At 42.0% G+C, this 19512-nt stretch overlaps 1 protein-coding gene across 3 annotated transcripts in view; it reads left to right on the forward strand.

Moving 5' to 3' along the window:
- Positions 1-19512, forward strand: part of RAB27B (RAB27B, member RAS oncogene family) — a 208360-nt gene that overhangs the window by 6976 nt on the left and 181872 nt on the right. The window contains exon 1 of one of the 3 annotated variants that reach the window (XM_029060672.2): positions 1748-1786. The exons of the other annotated variants lie outside the window; for them this stretch is intronic. The gene's annotated coding sequence lies outside the window, so the exon portion shown is untranslated. Of the gene's footprint in view, positions 1-1747; positions 1787-19512 lie in introns of those variants that run through there. 3 annotated transcript variants of the gene reach the window in all.

Genomic DNA, 19512 nt, shown 5'->3' on the forward strand with positions numbered 1-19512 from the left:
TGTTTTCTGATTCTTCCAGACTATTTCTTTTTGAAAGGTACACTACCTTCTTAGGCTGAATCCTTTCTGACAAATCATTTTTCTAACCCCATTGCAGTACAAATATCAGTAATAATAATAATTGTGGTATTTGTTAAGCATTTACTATGTGGCAGACAATGTAATAATCTCTGGGGTAGATATAAGCAATTTGGGTTGGATTCAGTCCCTGTCCCACATGGGTCTCACAGTCTTAATCGCCATTTTACAGATGAGGTAACTGAGGCACAGAGAAGTGTAGTGACTTTCCCCAAGCCCACACAGCAGACAAGTGACAGAGGCGAGGTAGTGATAGTTGGTATTAAACAATTATGTCAGGCGAAGCAGTATGGCTCAGTGGAAAGAGCACGGGCTTGGGAGTCAGAGGTCATGGGTTCAAATCCCGGCTCAGCTGCTTGTCAGCTGTGTGTCTTTGGGCAAGTCACTTAACTTCTCTGGGCCTCAGTTACCTCATCTGTAAAATGGGGATTAAGACTGTGAGCCCCATGTGGGACAGCCTGATCACCTTGTATCCTCTCCAGCACTTAGAACAGTGCTTTGCACATAGTAAGCACTTAACAAATGCCATCATTCATTGTACTAAATTCTGGGAAATAAAGTACATGGATGAAATATAGATAAAGTCCCTGATCTCCAAGGAACTCATCACCTAAGAGTAAGGGTGGTTGGTGATAGACATTTAGAGAAAGACGAGATGACCTGAGTTCTAATCTGACTCACTGCTTGTCTGCTGAGGGACCTTGGGAAAGTTATTTAACTTCTCTTTACCTCAGTTACCTCATCTATATAATGGGGATTAAGACTTGGAGCCCCATATGGGACTTGGACTATGTCCAACCTGAATGCAGTGCCTAACACATAGTAGGCACTTAACAAATACCATTAATATATATATATATATATAAAAGACAAGGATGATAAAAAACATAAAATGTGCAGCAGGATTTTAGGCTTCTCAGGCCCACATTCATAGAAATCACAGGTGTGTCATTGAGCAATAACAGGTGCTAATAGTTCTCATTAAGTTATAAGCTCAGTGTAGATGGAGAGCATCTGAGAGCATTCCTTTATAATTGATCATGGATCCTAATTCACAATTCCTTCAGAATACATAGCCTAATAAGTAGTGTTGATTGACCATTGACTCTCTGCCTGAGAGTCTGAAAGAAAAACAAGATTGCTCCTTCTGTGAGTCTATTTTGTATTGTGGAAGCATTCACTTTCTAGCTTATCAAGTCAGCCTCTCCAAATGAAGAGGAAGAGTGACACCTGACCCAGCACAGACTTGCTTTATCAGACCACTTAAGGTAAGAGATAGCTATTTTACTTAGAGGGAGACTGCTTTAAACTAAGATTTTTTTTAGTTCATAACTCATCAGCCTACCTTTGCAGGTTATAGTACTAGTATTCACTGGGTTCAAGGAATGTACTAAGTGCTTGTGAAAGTGCTACAGAAGCAAAATATATTCCTGTGTCCTATCCAAAAGAGCTTACAATAGTTACTTGCCCAATAACCTGGGGTAAAGAATGACTTTTCTGGCTCTTTGGCCCTTTCTCTCCTTTCCACTGTCTCATTTTTGGCATTTCAGGGGTTAAGAAAGCTACACCCTCCACACACACACACACACACACACACACACCTGGCCCAAAGGAGCATGTGGCCTGCATTTTCCTTCACTCCTCTTTCCTCACTCATGGAAGCTCAAGGAATAGTTACCTGGAGGTAAACAGTGGAGACAACAAGCTGGTAAGCGTTTAATTTCTACAGCTACAGAGCAATGTTCTCTATTTCAGTATTGCAGACTATCTAAGGGCAAGGGATAGTTGGAAAAGCGAGGAGGAATTAAGGAGTAAGAGAGATGGAATATTTCATAACTTTCAGAATGTTCTTTCCTTCCCCTTCACTGCATAGATATGGGATGGCCATAAGAAAGAGAAATTAAGCCAAAACATAGGGTAGGTTGATTGCTTTTTTGTGATTTATATCCTCTATTTGGTCAGTTAAACTTGATGCTGCCTCTGTAGGCCAAAAGGTTCACTCTTGTTTAAACTATAGGTTCTAGTGTTGCTTTGGGGAGAGAATTTGTATTCATTATTTTGCTCAGACTTCTCTATTTCATCCTTCTCTTTCTCCTTCCTATATTACCCCTATGAGACACTCTGGAGGTAGCACTGCAAACTTAGAACTTAAAGTGCAATGAATGTTGCTTCTAAGCAACTTTTGGAAAGTGTTATTTAATGAGAAGTGTTCCATAGTATTATAACAATATGCTAATTATTGTAGTAATTAGCAATATTTGGGCTGAAGTTCACCTTTAATGAATTTTAGCACAACCTAGTGGATGGAGACCAGAACTGGGTGTAAGATCTGCGTTTTAATCCTGCCTCTGCCTTTTGCTGACCATGTGATAAGTCACTTAACTTTCCTGTAACTCAGTTTCTTCATCTCTTAAACAGGAATTAAATACCCATTGTGTGTCTTTTGCTTAGGCAATGACCAACTGTATCTACCTCAGCTCTTAATACAGTACTTGGCACAGAGGGGCAGATCCTGGAAATATTTGTGGAGTTAGAACCAACAATATTTAAAAACAAGTTGAATATGGGATCGAAAGAGAGGAAAAAGCCAAGGATTGTGCCAAAGTTTCAGGTTTGAGAGACAGAGAGGATGATTATGTGATTCACTGTGGTGAGAAAATTGGGTGAATGAGAAGATTTGTGAAAGAAAATGAGAATCTTGGGACTCATGCTGAGCTTGTGGTGCCAGTGGGACATCCATTTTGAGATTTCCTGGAAGCAGGAGGAATTGAGGAATTGCATAGAAGAAGGGAAATCAGGGATAGGTAGATCTGGTAGTGGAAATGATAAAAAAAAAAAAAAAGATTGAGACCCAAAACAGGGTCTTAAGGGACACCCACTACTAGAGATATGAGACGTGGGAGGCAGCATGGAATAATGGATCATGCACAGGCCTTGGAGTCAGGTCATGGGTTCTAATCCTGGCTCTGCCATGTGTCTGTCGTATGACCTTGGGCAAGTCACTTTACTTCTCTGTGCCTCAGTTACCTCACCTGGAAAATGGTGATTGAGACTGTGAATCCCATTTGGGACAGGGCCTATCTACCCCAGCATTTAAAGTAGTGCCTGGCACATAATAAGTCTTAAATGCCATAATTATTATTATTAAATTATTATTAGAGAGTGAGATAAAGAAGAACGGGGGGAAAAAATCCAAAGCCAAATCAATCAAAGAGGTAGGAAGTGAGCCAGGAGTGAACTGTTAGAAAAACAAAGATGAGGTAGTGATTCCAGCAAAGGGAGTTGTACACAGTGTCAAAGACAGCTGAGAGGTCAAGGAGGATTAGAACAGAGTAGAATCCATTAGATTTGGCAAAAAGGAGGTCACTTGTGACCTTGGGCAGAGCAATCTTACTGGAAGTTAAGGGAGTAGAAAGCTGATTGTAGAAAGTTGTTGGAGGGGAGGAATTGGAGTCATTGTGGCTAGACAAAAATGAAACAGGAGATGAAGAAATAACTGGATACCACTGTGGGGTCTATAGGATTTTTTTTCTCTGTTAGAATAGGGTGATAGGGTGTTTGGAGGCACTGAAGAAGGAGCCCTCAAAGCGAGTGGTTGAAAACACCTAAGAGAGTGGGCAAAAGTATTTTTTAGAAGGTGAGAAGGAATGGGGTTGAAGTTGTAGGTGGGAGTGGATTTTAAAAGCAGGTAGAACAAGGAAAATATCTCATCTACATTGTGATTGGCACATAGTAGCACTGAAGATATGCCAGAACTGGCTGAGACCTTTTTTTGAGACAGCAGAAAAAGATGATATGATGGATATGGAGGTCACCACAGCTAGGAAGCTGAGGGTGATATTTTTAGGAGTTGACTCTATTTTTTTCAACAAAGTAGTCTACAGTGTTACCAGGGTCTAGAGATGGGGAAAAGAAGAAGTACTAGGATATATTTCTATTACGTATCCAGCAAGTCTATACTGAGTCATCTAAGTGGGATGATGAAATTTGTCAGGCGAGGAAGGGGACACACAGGTGCTGTGTTTGTCAGTGTTCGTGTTAGTGTATTCTCATTTCAGATCTCCTTGGGCAGTAAACATTTCTATATTTAAAAAGTGGTTAGAGGTTATGTCAGCCTACCCATGTGGCCTAATGTTGGATCCAAGAGGAATACAAATATTTCCAAAGTCCTAGACAACCATAGATTTCCCCAGCAACTGAGCAAAGCCTCTCTGTACACCATCTCTTTGGTCATAGCTCGGGGATTTCATAGGTGGCTTCAGTCCTGCCCCTCGATCTGAATCAAAACTAAATAGGAAGCAGCATGTTGTGGGTGAATACTTGTCTGTGCCTGAATCTGCATTCCAGTTAACCAAGTCTCCTCTTCCTTCCTCTCAGGATCTCTCCCATGTCATTCTTGTGGGCAGGGAAACTATCCACCAACTCTGTTATATTATACTCTCCCAGGTGCTTAGTACAGATCTCTGCATAAAGTAAGTGCTCAGTGAATAAGATATATGGTCACATTTCTGAAGCATTATCTTGCGAGTAAGATCTAGGGATACGTATATAGTTGTCCTCTGTACTTGAAAAAGGCATAAGTAGTAGCGAAATCCACTGATGAGGATATTGGCTAAAAAAGGCCAATGTGGCATTCATACGTCTGATCACACTGTGCACAGCCCAAGACAGTCCTTTAGGAACCCAGCAATTAAACAAACTTGGCTTAAATCCATGCAAAGAACCCACAACAGGAGGGGGAGATAGGCCATTCCATTGAAGCCAAAGTTCCCTTTTTGAGTGCTGTAAATTACATTTTACTACAGCACACCAGCACTTTCTAAAATTGGCATTCCATCTCAGAAGCAGTTTGTTTTTGCAACATTTTTATTAAAAAGAAGCCTCTGGACACCTCATGTGTTCACTTGTAAAAAGTGATCTTACATTAAGGATTCCCAATCCATCACTTTTAGCACACCCAAGGATGTTTTAATGTTCAATCTCTGTGTCAAAAGCCATCCACCTGGGAAGCAAATGGCTCAATTAAAGAACTCTTGCTCATGGCCATGTAATAATTTAAATGACATTTATCCATTTAAATGGGTACCTTCAGCTGTTGTTGCTGTTGCAGAATTGACAAGGTTTTTCAAATTAAAACATTCTCTAGATGCTCTGAAGTGTCTGTTACTGTTTCAAATTGAGGATGAAAATATTGGTAATCTGTGCCTGTATTTTCATATCAAAATATCTTTTATTATTTCAGACCAGATTTTTAACAAACTCTTTGTTTTGGGTACTTGGGAGTTTGTGTTTAATAGCAATGAAACAGATTTTTTTGTTTCTCTAAGTTCTCTAGAATCTGTTTCAGAAGGGCATTCTATGGCATTTGGAAAGTGTTCTCTTCCTGTAACAAGGAAGCATGTGGCTACTGAAAGAAATATAAAGTGGTCAAATATGTAAACTTTAAAATCAGCCTCTCATTTCTGTAACTAAGATTACTTGGTATATTCAAATTACCTTGGGATCCTCAGATGAGGTTTTATGCCATCCTCAGCATAGCCATTATTATCAATCAAACTCTATTTGCCTGACAGTAACATTTCATCTTGATGGTAGAAGGTGATGTTTAAAACCATTATTCATAATAATGAGTTCTCTCCTCCTCTTTCTGCTCTGCTAATCTCATATTGTCCTTTTTGAGGAAGGTTGCACCTTGTGTGAAGGATCTTTCTTCTTCAAATTCCTTGGAGTCATTTTCGCCTCCTAGTGACTCCATGGACACACCCTCTGCAGAACATCCCATCTTCTGTCATGAGTCATTCTGGTATGAGTATCTTTAGAGTTTCTTGGTAAAGATACAGTAGTGGTTTACCATTGCCTTCTTCTGTGCAGTAAAAACTTGAGTCTCTGCTGTTTGTCTGTTTTGATCACTTGATTATCTGCCTTTGACTCTTTTCCATACCACTGCTGCCTAGCCTAGGTGAATCAACTTAGATGCTTCGGCTTAGACCTTTCCATTATGGGCAGCCCTATATGGCGTAGCTCTAGGCTTTATTAGCATAAGCAAACTCTGCTGCCATGATAAGGCGTCGATTTGTAGAAGAGTAAGGATTTTTACCAGTGTCAGTCCTGGGGCCTGGGTGGGGACTGTTGACCTCTGCAACAATAAAATTGATATCCATGACTCAGAAAACTATGGAACTGGAGGGATTGCCATGGAATTCTAAGCAAAACCCCTGAGTTGGCAGCCATTGCTTTGCCCTCAAATCCCTACTCTGCCATCTGTCTGCTGTGTGACCTTGGACAAGTCACTTCTCTGTGCCTCAGTTTCTGCATCTGTAAAATGAAGATTCAATACCTACTCTCCCTACTACTTAAACTATGAGCCCCTTGTTGGACAGGAGCCTGTGTCTAACCTGTTTATCTTGTAGCTATCCCAGTGCTTAGTACAGTATTTGACCCAGAGTAAGCATTTAACAAATAGCACAGACTGTAAGCTCGTTGTGAGCAGGTAATGCCATTATTGTTGTACTTTCCCAAGTGCTTAGTTCAGTGTTCTGCACATAGTAAGTGCTCAATAAATACAATTGAATCAATTATTATCATTAAATGGCATGAATCAAAGACACCCACATATACTAGGAGATGGATGATCTGTGGCATCACTACACTCAGAATGTGGGAGACCTATTCCCTTTGCAGGGAACCCATGGAGGCTTCCCTCTGCAGGTTTCTCATAGCACCTTTTCATATCTGAAAGTTGGAGAATCCAGTTCAATTACCTTTAATTCTTTTCAAGAAAAATGGTTGGTTGAAGCTTCACATATTTGGTTTGCTCAACCTTCAGAACATCTCCAAAATCCACCTCTTCCTATTCATTCACATTGCTACCACAGTAATCCAACCATTTATCCGATTCCACCTTGATTACTGAATCAGCCTCCTTGCTGATCTCCCTACTTCCTGCATCTCCACACTTCAGTTCATATTTCACTCTGCTGCTTGATCATTTTCTCTGCAAAACCATTCAGTCCGTGTTCGTCACTCATTAGGAACCTCCAGGGCTTGCCCATCTATCTCCAAAGCAAACAAAAACTTCTTACTATAGGTTTTAATGCATTCAATCAACTGGCCCCCTCCTACCTTGCCTACCTAATTTCCCACTACAACCCAGTCTGCACATTTCACTCCTCTAATGTCAGCCTTCTCACTGTACCTCAGACTCATGTTCTTTACACCAACCTCTCTTCTGGGTCCTGCCTTTGGCCTGGAACACCCTCCCTCTTAAAATCCAATAGATGATCATTCACCCCATCCTCAAAGCCTCATTAAAAGCACATCTCTCCAAAGAGGTCTTCCTCAATTAAGTCCTCATTTCCTCTTCTCCTATTTCATCAGCCTCCTGGCTGACCTCCCTGCTTTCTGTCTTTCCCAACTCCAGTTCATAATTCACCCTGCTGCCCAGATCATTTTTCCACAAAAACATTCAGTCCAGGTTTGCCCATTGCCCATCCACCTCTGCAGCGAACAGAAACTTCTTACCACTGTCTTTAAAGCAATCACCTTGTCCCCTACTACCTTAGCTCCCTGATTTCCTACTATAACCCAGCCTGCACCCTTCTCTAATGCCAACCTACTCACTGCACCTCTTCTTATCTATCTCTCCTCCAACCTCTTGCCCATATCACGTCTCTGGCTTGGAATGACCTCCCTCTTCATATTTGACAGATGATCACTCTCCCCACCTTTAAAGTTGTATTGAAGGCACATCTCCAAGAGGCCTTCCCTGACTAGGCTCTCCCACTTCCTTCGGTGTCGCCCTTGCCCCGGCATTTTCACTATTTATTCACTGCTTCCTCAGCCCCAAAGTACTCCTGAACCTATATAATATATTTATTTATATTAATGTCTGCCTCTCCCTCTAGGCTGTAAGCTCAATGTGGGCAGGGAACGTGTGTACCAACTGTTATATCGTACTCTCCCAAGCACTTAGTTCAGTGCTCTGCACAAAGTGCTCAGTAAATACAGTTGATCTCTTCTGATCAATCTCAACCCCACAACACCTATAAACATAGCTGAAATTCGTTTATGTTAACCTTTGTCTCCCCTTCTACACTTAAACTCAATGTGGGGCAGGGAACCTGTCAACCTACTCCATTATGTTGTACTCTCCCAAGTGCTTAGTACAGCACTCTGCACACAGTAAGTGCTCAAAAAATGTGACTAATTTCCATGAATAGTCTGTTAATCTCAGTTTTAAGGAAGTTAAGTCCTCATTTATTTGCACTAGCTAATTTTCACTACTATATTAATGTAGTGGAAGCCCAAATCCCTGTTTAATTATAGTATGTATTGTGACCATTATCCATAACTGAGCAGTGTGGCCAAGTGGGAAGATCATGGGCCTGGAAATCAGAGGACCTGGGTTCTAATCTCAGCTCTGACACCTACCTACTAAGTGAATTTAGACAAGTCACTTATCTTCCCTGTGCTTGAGTTACCTCATGAAATGGGTGAGTCCTATGTGGGTCAGGGACTGTGTCCAAACCAATTTGCTTGTGTCTACCCCAATGCTCAGTACAGTGCGTGATGCATAGTAAACACTTAAATACCACAATTATTACTACTTGGTTCCCAATTTAGCAACAGCTTCAACGACCTCAGTGACTTCTCTGCTTCTCATCTCTCCCCTATCTAGTCTATACTTCACTCTACCACCCAGATCATTTTACTAAAACATTGTCTTGCATGTATCTCACCACAGAAAATCCTCTAAAATTGCCCACTCCTTTCCATAAGTAGAAATTCCTGACCATTGGCTTTAAAACACTAAGCCAGCACTCTCCCTCCTACTTATCTATTCTCTCATTACATTCCTTCACTTGCTTAGTTCCTTTCAAACATACCCTTCAGGTTTCCACCTTCTAATTTCTCCTGCAACCAACTTTGTGAAGATAAGATGCTCAGTGCCCACTAAACTAAATTCCACAGTGCTAATTGAAAAGCCCCAAGGAAATGTCCCAAACTTAGAGACCTGGGTAGAGGAATAGCAGTTAAAACTAATTTCCTCTTCTCCCACTCCCTTCTGCATCACCTTTGAATTTGGATTTTCTCCCTTTATTCACTCCTCCCTCAGCCCTATGGCACTTATGTACAAAGCCATAATTTATTTCTGTTAATGTCTTTCTCCCCCTCCAAATTGTAAGCTTGTTGTGTGCAGGGAATATGCCTACCCAGCTGTACTGCATAATTATATTGTACTCTCCTAAGCACTTAGTACTGTCCTCTACACACAGTAAATATGATTGACTGATTGATTAATTGGCCTTACCCTCCTGTGGGTAAGGAGTAAGCTGCTCCCAGTTTGGAAGTAAATTAGTTCTCCACCCAGAGGGACTCCTTTTACACTCTGGACCAGCAATTTACAGAATGGGAGTTTAGCTGCCTCGCAGCTCAAGTTAATTATCAGAAATTTTTTAAAAAGCTGGTTAATTTATTCTCTGTCCATTCTCAGATCAGGCCTATTATTTATAAAATATATCAAATTGCTGGACCCAAAGGACAGTTTGTGCCACCTTTATCTTTACATCCCAAGTGGTATTAGTCAATATGATCTTTCCTTATCTTACAGAAAGAGTTTTTCAGCATCTCCAGTGACAGTTGAATAGGCTCTGGTTTGGAGGGTAGCAGCTCCCAACAGCATTCTAGATGGGTCATTCCCCAGCAAGGGAAAGCAGAGATCTTCTAGAGTCGTGTTTCCAAGTCCTAAAACTCCAAGGTTCATTTTTGTCTAGCTTCCCATCCACAGCAGCAACCATTTCGAGGGGCTGCTGTACAAGGGAAGGAATTTGTCAGATCATTTTTTAGGTACTTTCCCAAGCACTTATACAGTTCTCTGCACATGAGTAGGCACTCAAAAAAATACAATTGATTGACTAACCAAGGCCAAGACTTGCTTTGATTTGATCACCTGCAAACTCACCAACTTCAGCTGGAGGTTGTAGTTATTCAAAAGTGTTCTCTACCCTAATCCTTGAATAGCTTCTTTGTTGACTGCTGAAACTATGGTTACTGAAAGGGGTTTCCCCCAACAGACACTACCCCGCTGCTGGGGTCATGCCATACTATAACCATTTCTGCCCTCTGCTCAGATTAAAAGGAAGTAATTTAAGGGGAAGGCACAGTCTATACCATCCCAACTTTATTTGCCCATAGGAGGCATGTCATAAATTGGCAGAGATGCTGCTGGTCAGAAAACTTACTCTTCATTCTTCCATATCATTGGCTCAATGGGGACCCAGAGAGATGATGTTATTAGGCGGTATTGAGAAACAATGTGGCCTAGTGGAAAGAGCCCAGGCTTGGGAGTCATAGGGTTTGAATATCGCCTTTGCCATTTGGCTACTGTTTGTCTGGCCTTGGGCAAATCACTTAACTTCTGTGTGCTTCAGTTCCCTTATCTTCAGAAAAGGGATTCAATACCTGTTCTTTCTCCTACTTAGATTTTGAGCCCCATGTATGACCTGATTATATTGTATCTACCCGAGACTTAGTACAGTGCTTGGCACATAGGAAGTGTTTAAGAAAAATGACAATACTTTGTGTCATCTGAAATATCTGGGCTCTCTCCAGAAAAGTTCACATTGAATGTTAGGCAAACCTAATGCTGCTTACGTGATGTTACCTGGAGAGACTTAAAACCCTGCTTATCAAAGGTAAAGCTGACAAACTTTTAAGGGATGATCTCAGGTGCTTGTATAATGAGGCAATAGAGAGCGCTAACAGGGTTTGACTTGAAAGTTCGCCAGAAAGGAAGCAGTTCAGGATTCAAGTATATGCTTGTTACACATCTCTTCCCTTAACCCCATCCAGAGCCCTTATAATAATAAGAGTAATAATTATAGTATGTACTAAGGACTTATGTGCCAAGCACTGTTCTGTTGTACTTCCCCAAGCACTTAGTACAGTGCTCTGCAACAGGACATGCTGAGTATAATACCACTGATTGACTGATGGTTCTAAGTGCTGGAGTAGATAAAAGTTATTCAGGTCAGACACAGTCTCTGTCCCACGTGGGGCTCACGGTCTAAGTAGGAAGGATTAGGGTTTAATACTCATTTTAAAGATGGGGTACCAGAGGCACAGGTAAGTGACTTGCCCAAGGACACCCAGCAGACATGTAGCAGAGCTGGATCAGAACCCAGGTCCTCTGACTCTCAGGCTCATGTTTTTTCCACTAGCTCACTTATCCTTCTTTAAATTATTATCAAATGTCAGAGAGTCATTTCTGATTCAGGGTAACTCTATGGCTATATTTTCTCCAGAATGTCCTATTTTATACCATAATCCATAATCTTGCTAATGGTTTTTCTATTGTTAATATGTTTTCTATCCATCTAGCTGCTGGTCTGCCTCTTCCACATTTTCCCTGGACTTTTCCTACCATCAAAGTCTTCTCCAGAGAATTAGTCCTCCTGATGATGTGTCCCAAAATATGTTAATGAAGTCGAGTAATTTGGCCTTCCATAGACCACCTTGGCTTTAATTTGGTCCAAAACCTGTTTTTCAGGTGGTCCTTGGTATTCACAAAAGCCTTCTCCAACACCACATTTCAAAAGATGGTCTTTCTGTTCTGTTTTTTCACTGTCCAGTTTTCAGATCCATACTTTGTCAATGGAAAACCAAAGAATTGACAATTTGTATTTCGGTGGCAATTGTTACATCTGCACTGTAAATTACTTTTTCCAGGCTCTTCAGAGCAAACCTTCTTAACATTAACCTTCGGCATATTTCTTGATTATCGATCCCAGGAGAGAAAAATGCCAACTATTTCTATCTTCCACTATAAATGTTTTAAAACTCCAAGTTGTCATGGTCTTTGTTTTCTTGACATTAAATGAAGGTCCATCTTTTTGCTCTGCTCCTTAACTTTTAATAATAAGCCCTTCAAATCTTCTTCACTTTCTGCTAGTAGGGTAGTATCATTAGCATAACATAGGTTGTTTATATTCCTTCTTCCAATCTTTACTCCCCATTCATCTTCATCTGATCCAGCTTCTCCCATTATGTATTCAACATAAAGGATGAGCAGATGAGGTGATAAGATACATTCTTATCTTTCACCCTTACTAATGGGAAACCAATCAGTTTCTCCATATTCTGTTCTTATTATAGCCTGCCATCTGGCACACAGGTTCCATATTAATGCAATTAAATGGTCTGGCTTGCCCGTTTTCCTTAATGTGCTCCAGAGCTACTCATGATCCACGGAGTCAAAGGCCTTACTAAAATCAGTAAAGTACATGCTGACTTCCTTTTGATATTCTCTTGCTCTTTCAATTATCCAATGGACATCAGTAATAATATCTGGCATCCCTCCTCCTTTCTGGAATCCTGCTTGGATATCTGGCAATTCACCTTCCACGTAGGTTTTCGTTCAGTGCCGTATAACTTTTAGCGAAACCTTACTGGCATGTGAGATCAAAGAAAATTGTATGATAATTGTCACAATTAGTTGTATGTCCTTTCTTTGGTATTGGAAAGTAAAGTGATCTCTTCCAGTCAGATGACTTTTGAGTAACCACAGTAACACTATGTGCAGAGCACTCTATTAAGTGCTTGAAAAGTACAAAACAGCATTAGAGATGATCTCTGCCCACAACGAGCTGACCAATAAAAGTAAGCAGGCATCAATATATACAGAATTATAAATATATGCATATATACCTAAGTGATGTGGGTCAGGGAGAGGGGGGAAGAGCATATGGAGCAAGTCAGGGTGACACGGAAGGGATGGGGAGCTGAGCAAAAGTGGGGCTTATTCTGGAAAAGTCTGTTTGAGGAGGTGCACCTTCAGTAGAGTTTTGAAGAGGGAAAGAGTTGATTGGTGGATTTGAGGAGGGAGGGTGTTCCAGGACAGAAGTAGGACATGGACCAGGGGTCGGCGGTGAGACAGGCAAGATTGAGGCATAGTGAGAAGGTTAGCACCAGAGGAGCAGAGTGTTGGGGTTGGGATAATAATGATGGTATTTGGGATGTAGAAGGAGAGAGGGCAAGTGAGATAGGAAGGGGTAAAGTGATGGAGAGCTTTAAAACCAATATTGAGCAATTTTTGTTTGATATGGAGGTGGATAGGCAACCACTGGAATTTTTTGAGGAGGTGGGTGACATGTCCTAAACCTTTCTATAGAAAGATAATCAGGGCAGCGGAGTGAAGTATGGACTGAAATGGGAAGAAGCAGGAGGTCGGAAGGTCAGAAAGGAGGCTGATGCAGTAATCTAAGTGGGATAGGATGAGTGACTGCACTAACTTGTTAGCAGTTTGGATGGAGAGGAAAGGGCAGATCTTGGCGTTGTTGTGAAGGTGAGACTGGCAAGCTTTGGTGATGGATTGGATATTAAGATTGAATTAGAGAGTGAGTCAAAGATGACACCAAGGTTAAGGGTTTGTGAGACGGAAGGATAGTTGTGCCATCTACAGTGATGGGTAAGTTTGGGAGAGGTCAGGGTTTGGGAGGGAAAATAAGGAGCTCTGTTTTCGATGTGGTGAGTTTGAGGTGGTGGGAGGACATCCAAGTAGAGATGTCGTGAAGGCAGGAGGAGATGTGAGCCAGGAGAGAGAACAGGGGAGGGGTTGTAGATTTGGGTATCAGCCGCATCTCTAGATGGTAGTTTAAGCTGTGGTAGCAAATGAGTTCTCCAAGGGAGTCAGTGTAGATGGAGAATAGAAGGGACCAAGAACTGAATCTTGAGGGACCCTCCACAGTTAGGGGATGGAAGGGTGGAGAGGATCCCACGAAGGAGACTGAGAATGAACAGCTAGTGAGATGAGGGCAACCAGGAGAAGACAGAATCAGTGAAGCCAAGGTTCCTGTGCTCTCTAGTCTATTTTTTACTCGCTACCTGGACCCTTTTTTTTAAAAAAAAAAATGTTAGTCTATATCTCCCCTTGCCTCAAGGGCCTCCAATAGTTGGCCACCCACCTCTGCGTCAGACAGAAACTTCTTATCATGGGCTTAAAAGCACTCAATCACCTCACTCCCTCTGACCTTACCTCACTGTTATATTACAACCTCACCTGTTCACTTCTCTTCTCTAATGCCAACTTACCCACTGTAGTTCAGTCTCATCTATGTCACCACCAACACTTTTCCCATATCCTCCCTCTGTCCTGAAGCACCCTCCCCCTTTGTGACAGACCACCATTCACCCCACCTTCAAAACTTTATTAAAATCACATTTCCAAAGGCCTGTTCCCTCTGGCCCCGCTCCAGTCTATTCTTCACTCCGCTGCCCGGCTCATCTTCCTGCAGAAACGATCTGGGCATGTCACTCCCCTTCTTAAACAACTCCAGTGGTTGCCTATCAACCTCCGCTCCAAACAAAAACTCCTCACTCTAGGCTTCAAGGCTCTCCATCACCTTGCCCCTTCCTACCTCTCCTCCCTTCTCTCTTTCTACCACCCACCCCGCACGCTCCGCTCCTCTGCCACCCACCTCCTCATCGTCCCTCGGTCTCGCCTATCCCGCCGTCGACCCCTGGGTCACGTCCTCCCGCGGTCCTGGAACGCCCTCCCTCCTCACCTCCGCCAAACTGATTCTCTTTCCCTCTTCAAAACCCTACTTAAAACTCACCTCCTCCAAGAGGCCTTCCCAGACTGAGCTCCTCTTCTCCCTCTACTCCCTCTGCCACCCCCCCTTTACCTCTCCGCAGCTAAACCCTCTTTTTCCCCTTTTCCCTCTGCTCCTCCACCTCTCCCTTCCCATCCCTACAGCACTGTACTTGTCCGCTCAACTGTATATATTTTCATTACCCTATTTATTTTGTTAATGAATTGTACATCGCCTTGATTCTATTTAGTTGCCATTGTTTTTACGAGATGTTCTTCCCCTTGACTCTATTTATTGCCATTGTTCTTGTCTGTCCGTCTCCCCCCATTAGACTGTAAGCCCGTCAAACGGCAGGGACTGTCTCTATCTGTTGCCGACTTGTTCATTCCAAGCGCTTAGTACAGTGCTCTGCACATAGTAAGCGCTCAATAAATACTATTGAATGAATGAATGAATTAAGCCACATTTTCCCATACTCCTTCTTTCTTCTGCATCACTTATGCACATCCATATCCATTAAGCGTTGGGTATTCACCCTACAGTACTTATAAACATATCCATAATTTATTTTAATGTCTGCCTTCCCCTCAAGACTGTGAGCTCCTTGTGGATAAAGAACATGTTTACCAACTCTGTTATACTGTATTTTACCACATGCTGAGGGCAGAGCTCTGCAAACAGTAAGTAATCACTAAATGCCATTGATTGATTAACTGAATTTCCCAAGGTCACAAAGCAGGCAAGTGGAGAGTTCAAATTAGAACCCAGGTCCTCTCACTCCCAGTCCTGAGCTCTTTTCACTAGGTCTTGCTGTTCCATTCTGGGACCTTATGAGGAAGAAGGTGGGATGGGGGAGAACACTGACCACCCACATGTCCATATGGTAACCAGTGTCATCTTCTAGCCCAAACAATTTTAAAGCCACTGTCCCCATAGACGTGCTGTCCTAGTACACTGCTATTCACAGTGTGCTGTTCCTTTTTTTCCTAGATAATCCTGTTTATTGCACATAATCCAGGGCAGGCTGTCCCTTTAATAGTGTCTCAGAAGAACTATTTTGTTTAAGTAGTTCCCAGCTAAATTAAATGGTTCCCAGCTATTCCCCTCCTACTGTTTTAGAATCTGTGTTTTGATCCCCACAGGTTGCTAAATACAGAAATTTAGATACATTTTTAAATTTCCACAACTGAATATTTTCATTCTTGATAATGTACTAGCTGCTCCCTGGAATTGGGTGTGCAAAGGAAATGGAGCCCTCTATCTGAGGACTGATTTTAAAATAATACTTTGTAGAGGGCTTTGAAAGTTAGTTTTTACCTAAAACATTTTCACCTCTCATTTTGTCCCACAGCACTCCTGAAGATATTCTCTCCATTTTACAGATGAGGAAACTGAGATTAAGTGACTTGTCCCAAATCACTCAGCAGGCCACTAGCAGAGCTGGGACTCAGGACCTTGGTCCTCTCTCCTCCCAGACTAATGCCTTTTCATGCACACTAAACTGCATTCCATTGTATGATCATTTGAACCCTAATAGACCAGGAAGTCCAGATCCCAGCTGGGTGACCCTTAGTTTTCTAAGAATATACCTAGGTCATCGCTGTCCTGAGGGGCTTTAACTTGGGGAGGGAGAGAGGATCCTAATTCTAAAATGGAACTGTTCTATCAGAGATGACTCTCTCCTTTCCAATTGAGAGAAAAATTGTCAGCATCTTTATTCCAGGCTGACCTAAATCCTGTCAGTTCAACCTCCACAACATCACAAAAATCCTCTCTTCACCTTCCAATCTTCTACCATGTTAATTCAAGCATTTATTCTGTCCTGTCTTGATTACTGTATCATCCTCCTTGCTGACCTCCCTGCTTCCTGTCTCTTCCCACTCCAGTCCACTCTGCCGCCTGTATCATTTGTCTATAAAAATATTTAGTCCTTGCTTCCCCACTCCCCAAGAACCTCCAGTGGTTGCCCATCCATTGCCACATCAAATAGAGACTCCTTATCATCTGCTTTAAAGCACTCAATCACCTTATTTCCTCCTTCACAGGGACTGCTCCTCTCCTAATTTGTAGCAGTGCCATTTGAGAATGAGCCCTAGAAAAATCAGGTCAGAACTTAGATGTGATTTTCCAGCTCCTGCCAAAGATATAGATATGATTGAAGAAATGAGTGGAAGGGGAGATTGTGTTTAATAGGAAATGTCTTGCCATCATCATTATCGATGGTATTTACTGAGCATGTACTATGTGCAAATCCCTATACTAAACACTGTGAGAGTACACTACAAAGTTAGCGGAACTTTTCCCGGCTCACAACAAACTTACACTCATCTAGACTCTCACTCTCATCTAGACTGTAAGCTCGCTGACAGCAGGGAATGTGTCTGCTAATTCTGTTGTAATGTATTCATAATAATGATAATAGTGGTATTAGTTAAGTGCTAATACTATGTGCCAGGCACTGTACTAAGCACTGGGGTGGATACAAGCAAATTGGGTTGGATCCAATCGCTGTCCCATACGGGGCTCACAGTCTCAGTTCCCATTTACAGATGAGGTAACTGAGGCACAGAGAGGTGAAATGCCTTGCCCAAGGTCACAAAGGCCAGTGACAGAGCCGGGATTAAAACCCATGTCCTTCTGACCCCCTAGTCTGTACTCTATCCACTAGGACACACATGCTTCTCTCTTCCAAGCAGTTAGTACAGTGATCTGCATAAAGTAATAAAGTAAGTACTCAATGAATACCACTGATAGATTGATTACAATATAGGAGGGGAGGCAGACATTAGTGTAAATTAATTTATAATATGTAATGTATAGATATGTACTTATATGAAGCAGATTAAATGTGTGAGGACTATAATATATTCTAAATTCTTCCATTACCAGGACTTTCACATTGCATCGAGAAGCAGCGTGGCTTAGTGGAAAGAGCATGGGCTTGGGAATCAGAAGTCATGGGTTCTAAACCTGGCTCCGCCACGTAATAATAATAATAATAATGTTGGTATTTGTTAAGCGCTTACTATGTGCAGAGCACTGTTCTAAGCGCTGGGGTAGACATAGGGGAATCAGGTTGTCCCATGTGGGGCTCACAGTCTTAATACCCATTTTACAGATGAGGTAACTGAGGCCCAGAGAAGTTAAGCGACTTGCCCACAGTCACACAGCTGACAAATGGCAGAGCCGGGATTCGAACCCATGACCTCTGACTCCAAAGCCCGTGCTCTTTCCACTGAGCCATGCCATGTCTGCTGTATGACTTTGGGCAAGTCACTTAACTTCTCTGTGCCTCAGTTACCTCATCTGTAAAATGGGGATTAAGACTATGAGCCCCATGTGAGGCAACCTGATTACCCTGTTTATACCCCAGCACTTAGAACAGTGGTTGGCACATAGGGAGCACTTAACAAACACCAGCATTATTATCATTATTATTATTATTTGAGCTAGACTGCTGTCAGGGAATAGGAGAAGATTCTTCCGACAACATCCCTCTCTAGATAGAAAGTGGATGTGATACTGATACCGTCAAACACATGTACAGTTGGTCAAGGAGCTAGAGTTTCCTTAACACTTAGCATCTTGAACACAACTTTGGTAATATAGGACACTCAAATTTACATAGCATCACAAGAAAGGCAGAATGAAATGGAATATAGTTTTAATAAGAAATTTTTCTCTGAGGAAGAACCTCCTGAGTCATGATAATGGTAATAATATGGCATTTGTTAAGCACTTACTATGTGCTAGGCACTGTACTGGGATTGCAGTGCTGGGATTGATACAAGCAAATTGGGTTGGTCACAGTTCTGTCCCATGTGGGGATCACAGTCTTAATCCCCATTTGAAAGATGAGGTAACTGAGGCACAGAGAAGTGACTTTCCCAAGGTCACCCAGCAGACAAGTGGCAGAACTACAGTTAGAACCCAGGTCCTTCTGACTTCCAGGCCCATGTAATATTCACTAGGCCATGCTGCTACTTTAAATATAAAGGTAACTTAATAAGATGCTCAGAAGTAGCTGCACTTTATATAGAAGATAGTCTTCCAAGGCATATTCAGTGTAAATCATAATCAAGTAGAAAGTACAGAGTAATCCAATTTAATGTAAAATCCAATGTGATTAATTTTTCCTGACTAAAATTCCTGGATACATTTTTCTTCCTCTAAATTTACAGTCACCCTAATGCTATTCGGAACCAAAGGTAATTTTTCAAGCCTTTTTTCAGAGAAGCAACCATGGTCTGGAGAACAGAGTACAGAGGATTGGATCTTAGCTTCAGCTATGAATATGAGAACACAAGAGCATGAAAAATGTCATTGCCAGGTGCACTCAGTCCAAGATTTTGTCTCTGACATGGGGAACTGGATGCTTGGAGGAGCCTTCTTGCCCTCCAGAGCAAGGTGCAAGATAATGAAATTTTCTATACTAGTGCTACAAAATATATACTGAAAGGAATCAGCTGTTTCCCCTTCTAGACTGTAAGCTCATTGCGGCCTGGGAACGTATTTGCCAATTCTGTTGTATTCTCCCAAGTGCTTAGTGATGTGTTCTACTCATTGGAAGCACTTCACTCTTCTAATGCTAACCTCACTGTACCTTGATCTCTTCTATTACAGATATGTACATAAGTGCTGTGGGGCTGGGATGAATAATGGGAGCAAGCCAGGGAGACACTAAAGCAGCGTAGCTCAGTGAAAAGAGCCCGGGCTTGGGAGTCAGAGGTCATGGGTTCGAATCCTGGATCTGCCACTTGTCAGCTGTGTGACTGTGGGCAAGTCACTTAACTTCTCTGTGCCTCAGTTACCTCATATGTAAAATGGGAATTAAGACTGTGAGCCT

This window comes from Ornithorhynchus anatinus, chromosome 3, assembly GCF_004115215.2.
Source record: "Ornithorhynchus anatinus isolate Pmale09 chromosome 3, mOrnAna1.pri.v4, whole genome shotgun sequence".
In the NCBI taxonomy this organism is placed as follows: domain Eukaryota; kingdom Metazoa; phylum Chordata; class Mammalia; order Monotremata; family Ornithorhynchidae; genus Ornithorhynchus; species Ornithorhynchus anatinus.